At 43.9% G+C, this 7,410-nt stretch overlaps 1 pseudogene across 1 annotated transcript in view; it reads right to left on the reverse strand.

Moving 5' to 3' along the window:
• Positions 1-2,569, reverse strand: part of LOC147367391 (protein S100-A11 pseudogene) — a 28,898-nt pseudogene extending 26,329 nt beyond the window's left edge. Inside the window, exon 1 of the transcript XR_015168817.1 lies at positions 2,539-2,569. The product of XR_015168817.1 is annotated as a protein S100-A11 pseudogene (transcript). The remainder of the gene's footprint in view (positions 1-2,538) is intronic.
• Positions 2,570-7,410: the final 4,841 nt, after the last annotated feature.

Below are 7,410 nucleotides of genomic sequence, written 5' to 3' on the forward strand. Positions count from 1 at the left end.
CTATACCAAGGTTACAGGATAAAAATCTCTGGAACTGATCAAGCCCCGTACAACTGTTGCCATGAGCCTCTGGCTCTAAACCGGCCAGTTCCCTGACTCCATATTAGGTAAAATACCCTATTATCCATCCTATGGCATCCTAACCAGTCAAGTAATGCCACCATTCCAGTAGAAATTTTCTCTGTCCTGAGGCTATAAAAATTGGCTGCAAGTCTGCGAAAGCTTTCAGCTCTCCTTTGAGCTGGCCCACTGTTCTAACAGCATCTCCCACTCTGATAAACTTTATTCTCCTCTCTCTGCCTCATGTCTGAAAATTCTTTTCTAACCCCACACATGGACTGTGACATCCTCCAAATAATAAGTAATTTGTGGGGTGATACCTTGAAGTTTTGTTTTCAACGTATATGGATGATCTTTCCCTGAATCAATTACTGCATTGGAAGGTTTTCTAATTTTACAGTTACTAGCAGGCATCTTTCTATAGAAAAAGATTTCCCATTTGTTCTTATTTCTCTCTACTCCTTTCTTCTCCTCTTCCCCATCCTATCCCTGCTCACCCTCTCTATTTTGCATGAATCAACTTTACTTTATGAATTTTTTCAATGTTGTAATTTACCACATTTGTTGTTCCACCCCAATCTTGGACAAAGAGAGCCCCTCAAGACAGTGTTCTTTTTGACCTGTATCCATCTGTCTTTGAGTGCTTGCCCCCTTTTCAGCTCAAGATGTGTTAGGTTCATCTTGTTCTTTCCTTGTCTAAGCCTGGAGTCAGTGTTTCTCAATGAATTCTGGTTCCTATTAGTGGGGTGTGGCATTTCGGCACACACAAACACTTCATATTTAAACATCTAATTCACATAAAACATCACAGAATTTTCCCTCAGCTTCTCTGATTCCATCTTTGTATCTCCCTCCCCTCACACTGAAAACCCTGTCTTCCTACAACATTAATTTATTTACAGACTTACTCTAGGTTACATAACAAACAAAATAGCTTTAAAATTAATACCGAGCAGGATGTGTGGGACTCCTGGGCACAAAAGCCTTTTTGTGTTCCCCATTTCTTGACTACAGGAAGTAGGCTTCATTCAGCCTCCATGACCTTTCCTGAGTTCCAATGAGCAGGTTAAAACATTTGCTAATTGAAGAAGGGAGGGTATGTGGAGACTTGGGAGGAACAGTCAAAGGAAACAATAATGCAGCCTTGGGGCATGGTCCTGGTTCCCCATCAAGGGATAAACACAGCAATGTCTTTGAATTGTTTTGCAGATACTGAAATCCCCACCTGGTGGGAGAAGTTAACATTTGGTGCCCACAGACCAATATGGGTCTGTGGCCTGGGGGCTTGGGGTCCCTTAGATTCTTGTATAATATGCAAACTGCAAGTTATCTCTCTCCTCTCACTTTCAAGAACTGTTAGAGCTCCTAGTTGGCTTGAAGCGTTGTAAGTGAGCAATAGGCCCTTTAAGTGAGCACCTCTGGGTACCAGTTTGGAAGTCCTGTAGGACCTGATCCTCTGCTGTCCTGTGGTGCTTAGCGTGTTTTCAGAGTGGTCCAAAGTAGTCCCAGGTTCCTTGTGCCTGCAGTAGTGGTTGCTCTTTCAGAAGCCTGCTGCTGCTAAGTCGCTTCAGTCGTGTCCGATTCTGTGCGACCCCATAGACAGCAGCCCACCAGGCTCCCCCGTCCCTGGAATTCTCCAGGCAAGAACACTGGAGTGGGTTGCCATTTCCTTCTCCAATGCATGAAAGTGAAAAGTGAAAGTGAAGTCGCTCAGTCGTGTCCGACTCTTCGCGACCCCATGGACTGCAGCCTACCAGGCTCCCCCGTCCATGGGATTTTCCAGGCAGGAGTACTGGAGTTCAGAAGCCTAGGTTTGTTATAAGAGGCAGGTAGCCCAATATGAGCAAAGAAAGGGAGGCAAGGAGCAGATGGCTGGAAATCATGTGTCTTATAAACTGTGGGGGGTCCATGTGCAGACGAAGAGCAATAATCTCCAGACAGATAGGAAACCACACCTTTTGGGTGGTAAGTGTCCTGGAGGTAGACAAAGGAAAGTGGGGAAACGTAGGAATCTACTGTGTTCATATGTAACCTGTTGGTCATTTTGCTCTCATTATAATAAAATTTGTTGTTGTTCAGTCACTAAGTCATGTCCAACTCTTTGGGACCCCATGAACTGCAGCAGGCCAGGCTTTCCTGTTCTTCATTATCTCCTGGAGTTTGCTCAAACTCATGTCTATTGTGTCAGAGGATGCCATCTCATCCTCTCCCACCCCCTTCTCCTCTTACCCTCAATCTTTCCCAGCATCAGGGTCTTAGCTTTGTAGATAAGAAGTTCCCATCATGTATCAATGCCATGATGCTGACAAAAGCTAAATAACAATAAAAACCCCTCCCCTGCTTGGGAAGGTGGAGCTGGGTTGAGAATTAGGGAATACAACCTTCCAACACCCTCCTCCCCAATGAAAATTCCAACCCTTCATTGATATGCGCCTCCTAACTGACTTGTGGAAGAAACCCAGGGCAGCAGCTACTCACCTGTCCAACTGCTCGCACTCTGAGAGTGCATTTTTACTTAAGTAGATTCTCACTTTCCTTTCTTGACCTCCCTCTCTCATCTCTGAATTCTTTGTGATGAGATAAGAACCTTAAATTCAGCCGGGAACAGGTTGATCCTTAATTTTGACACAGCTTTCCATCACCTTGCGAATCCAGGACTCTCTTGTCTGGGACGCTTCATGAGAGAAAGCTTTATTAACATGAACCTCTCAGTTAAGGTATTTTATGTATCATGCTTTGTAGCATAGTGGCTGGGGAGAATAATATGCAGCATATTTCTCTTTGAAGAATGTGTGGCTCCCAACAGGACTTGTGATGGTTCATTTTATGAGTCAACGTAACTGGGCCAAGTGATGCCTGGATTAAATATTATTTTTGGATGTGTGAGCATGTCTTTGGGTGAAACTAGATGCAGCATTTGAATCGGTGAACTCAGTACATGCCCTTCTGGATGTGGGTGGGCCTCATCCAATTCAGTGAGGGCATGAGTAGAACAAAATGGAGAGAGAAGAAGGATTTGCCCTTTTCTGCTTCCTACTCATCTGATTGACCTGAGATTTCAATCTTCTGCTCTTTCCCTGAGATTTACACCATTGGCTCCCTGGTTCTCAAGCCTTCAGACTCTTCAGGCTGGAACTATTAATGCATTAACAGCTTTCCTAGGCCTCCAGCCTTTGGACAGTAGATTATGGGAATCAGTATCCATAATTCAGTTCAGTTCAGTTCAATTCAGTTCAGTCACTCAGTTGTGTCCGACTCTTTGCGACCCCATGAATCATAGCACACCAGACCTCCTTGTCCATCACCAACTCCCGGAGTTCGCTCAGAATCACATCCATCTAGTTGGTGATGCCATCCAACCATCTCATCCTCTGTCGTCCCCTTCTCCTCCTGCCCCCAATCCCTCCCAGCATCACAGTCTTTTCCAATGAGTCAACTCTTCGCATGAGGTGGCCAAAGTACTGGAGTTTCAGCTTTAACATCATTCCTTCTAAAGAAAACCCAGGGCTGATCTCCTTTAGAATGGACTGGTCGGATCTCCTTGCAGTCCAAGGAGTCTCAAGAGTCTTCTCCAACACCACAGTTCAATAGCATCAATTCTTTGGTGCTCAACTTTCTTCACAGTCCAACTCTCACATCCATACATGACCACTGGAAAAACCATAGCCTTGACTAGATGGACCTTTGTTGGCAAAGTAGTATCTCTGCTTTTCAATATGCTATCTAGGTTGGTCATAACTTTCCTTCCAAGGAGTAAGCATCTTTTAATTTCATGGCTGCAGTCACCATCTGCAGTGATTTTGGAGCCCCCCAAAATAAAGTCTGACACTGTTTCCACTGTTTCCCCATCTATCTGCCATGAAGTGATGGAACCAGATGTCATGATCTTTGTTTTCTGAATGTTGAGCTTTAAGCCAACTTTTTCACTGTCCTCTTTCACTTGCATCAAGAGGCTTTTGAGTTCCTCTTCACTTTCTGCCATAAGGGTGGTGTCATCTGCATATCTGAGGTTATTGATATTTCTTCCGGCAATCTGGATTCCAGCTTGTGCTTCTTACAGCCCAGTGTTTTTCATGATGTACTCTGCATATAAGTTAAATAAGCAGGGTGACAATATACAGCCTTGACGTACTCCTTTTCCTATTTGGAACCAGTCTGTTGTTCCATGTCCAGTTCTAATGGTTGCTTCCTGACCTGCATATAGGTTTCTCAAGAGGCAGGTCGGGTGGTCTGGTATTCCCATCTCTTTCAGATTTTTTCCACAGTTTATTGTGATCCACACAGTCAAAGGCTTTGGCATAGTCAATAAAGCAGAAATAGATGTTTTTCTGGAACTCTCTTGCTTTTTCCGTGATCCAGTGGATGTTGGCAATTTGATCTCTGGTTTCTCTGCCTTTTCTAAAACCAGCTTGAATATCTGGAAGTTCACGGTTCACATATTGCTGAATCCTGACTTGGAGAATTTTGAGCATTACTTTACTAGCGTGTGAGATGAGTGCAATTGTATGGTAGTTTGAGCACTCTCTGGCATTGCCTTTCTTTGGGATTGGAATGAAAACTGCCCTTTTCCAGTCCTGTGGCCACTGCTGAGTTTTCCAAATTTGCTGGCATATTGAGGGCAGCACTTTCACAGCATCATCTTTCAGGATTTGAAATAGCTCAACTGGAATTCCATCATGTCCACTAGCTTTGTTCGTAGTGATGCTTTCTAAGGCCCACTTGACTTCACATTCCAGGATGTCTGGCTCTAGGTGAGTGATCATACAATCGTGATTATCTTGGTCATGAAGATCTTTTTTGTACAGTTCTTCTGTGTATTCTTGCCACCTCTTCTTAATAATTGCATGAGCCAATTCTTCATAATCTATCATCTACCTATCTTATCTATCTACCTATTTACATGTATATTCTTATTGGTTCTGTTTCTTTGGAGGACCCTGACTAATACAGTACTGAAAGTTTATCTTTGGTTATAAATTTAACAATTGGCTGGAGTCACCATAAGGAATGCCTTGAATGGTAGTTTCACTTCTGTCAGGAAGAGGCAGGCTGGGTAGATCCAGTTAATGCTGGAAAATCATTTAGGAATACAGAAAAGCAGATAGACTGAGTATTTCAAATTTATAACCCTATGAAAAAAGAAAGTGTTAGTCACTCAGTTGTGTCTGATTCTTTGTGATCCAATGAACTGTAACCAGCCAGGCTCCCCTGTCCATGGGATTCTCCAGAAAGAATACTAGAGTGGATAGTCATTCCCTTCTCCAGGGGATCTTCCTGACCCAGGGATCAAACCTGTGTTTTCTGCATTGCAGGCAGATTCTTTACCATCTGTGCCACCAGGGAAGCCCTGTAATCCTATGTATTGCCTATAAAAGCAGCTTCCCACTAATTCCTCTTTGCCCCAACTGCGTGAGGTATCTCAAGTTTCACTTGTTTTCTCCAAGCATAGAGAAATGATCAATGAGGCAATAAAACAAAAAGATCCTTTCCAGACCCTGAACACCATCACAGAAGAGGTGCCAGAGCTGGGGCAAGAGTGGCCTCCTCAGAGGAGAGTTCACTAATGCCTTGGACAGAAGTCCAGGGTCAGAATGGCCCAGGAAGGGGCTGCTTTGTTAAGTTGGAAAACACTGCTTGAAAGTATGACCCTTTTCCCCGAGGGGTTCTTGGAAAGAAAATCATAAACACAAAGCTTTGGAGCAGACTCCCCTGGAAAACCATTTATTGCTATAGCTTCTTGGGCTTGGAAATCCTGTCTCCAGGACACCCACTAGTTTGAATTCATTCTGGCCCGCCCAAGCAATGGGGTCATGTCCCCATCAGGGTATCAGCCACAGATAACTTTTGGAGGCAAAGACAAGAAGGTATGAGTGCAAATCACTCCTGGCATCCTATGCAGAGAATCCAGATCCTTTTGCAATGCACTGGATGTCTGCTTGAGTTACCATATGCCTGTCTCAAAAATGTCCCATCTTGTTCAACAGGGAGCCAGCTTAACTCTGGATCCCAGGCTAGCTGGGTCCTGCAATAACATTATCCGGATGAAAACCAGAGAGGCTTCTGCTTGTAGCATGAATGTGCAGGCTGAAGATCTTCTAGGGCTTTACTTTTATCATCTCCTTCTCCTTAAAAAAAAAAAAAAGCAGAATTATTTGATTAAGAAGAATAAGACATAGGGAAAAGGTTTATCTTTTCTCAGGCTCCCTTATACAGAGGCTGGAGATGGTGACAAGAATTATTGTCCCATTCTAGACTGGGGTGGATTAGTGTTCTCTAGATCAGTGGACCTCAACCTTTTTGGCATCAAGGATGGATTTCATGGAAGACAATTTTTCCATGGACTGGGGGGATATGAATTATGGGGAGCAACTGTAAATATAGATGAAGTTTGCTTGCTCACCTGCTGCTCTCCTCCTGCTTTGTGGCCCTATTCCTAATAGGCCACTGACCAATATTGATTTCTGGCCTGGGGATTCAGGACCCCTGCTCTAGACCACACTCTGACCTTTTCATAGATTTCTTCGACTTCCTCCAGGCCCTGGAAAGTGGGAGTGAAACAGGAGGGAAGGGTGCAGGGCTCACCCTTTGAAAGAATGACACCTCCCCAGGACAGGACATAAACTAATTAGAATCAAATTGGTCCAAGATGGCAGACGAGCTGACTAGATCTTGAGTCTCAGTATATTCCCATTGTAACACATTAGCAAGCTAAATGACACAACCACAGGCACCATGACAGTTCCAAGGCTGACCATAAAGGTCAAAAATTAGGTGGTGGACAGGTTTCTGGAAATCCTCACCCTTTCCCCACAATAGCTGACATACTCCTTCCACTCATTAGCCTATGAAATTGCACAGCCCATAAAACCTGACAGCCCTGTACCCTGGTGATGCTCTCACCTTCTGAGATGGTCCACAATCTGTGGAGTGTGTTTCTTTCTAAATAAATCCACTTCTTACCTATCACTTTGTCTTTCACTGAATTCTTTTGGAGTCATGAGACTGAGCATCATTAAGCCCTGAGACCAGGTGTGATATCAGTTAAGATAAGAGTTAAGAGACTATGAGTTCAAGTCCCAGTCTGCGTTTTGGCTAGGCTGGAGTCTCAACATGTGGGTTCAAACCCCAATCTCAGTTACATGGTTTCAGGAAGGGGATTCAAGAAAAGAAGAGAGTGGGGAAAATAGGGAAAGGAGCTCAAACATGTTGAGTACCTTCTATGTTCCATTCTATATTTTCTTTGTGAAAACCTAGCAATAATCCTGCACATTAATTAATTCTTTCTTTGATGGCTCAGCAGTAAGAATCTGCTTGCAATGCAGGAGATGCAGGAGATGTGGGTTTGATCCC

This window comes from Bos grunniens, chromosome 8 (genome assembly GCF_055505025.1).
Source record: "Bos grunniens cultivar Pamir isolate PY7600 chromosome 8, Bosgru_T2T1.0, whole genome shotgun sequence".
Classification (NCBI taxonomy): Eukaryota; Metazoa; Chordata; class Mammalia; order Artiodactyla; family Bovidae; genus Bos; species Bos grunniens.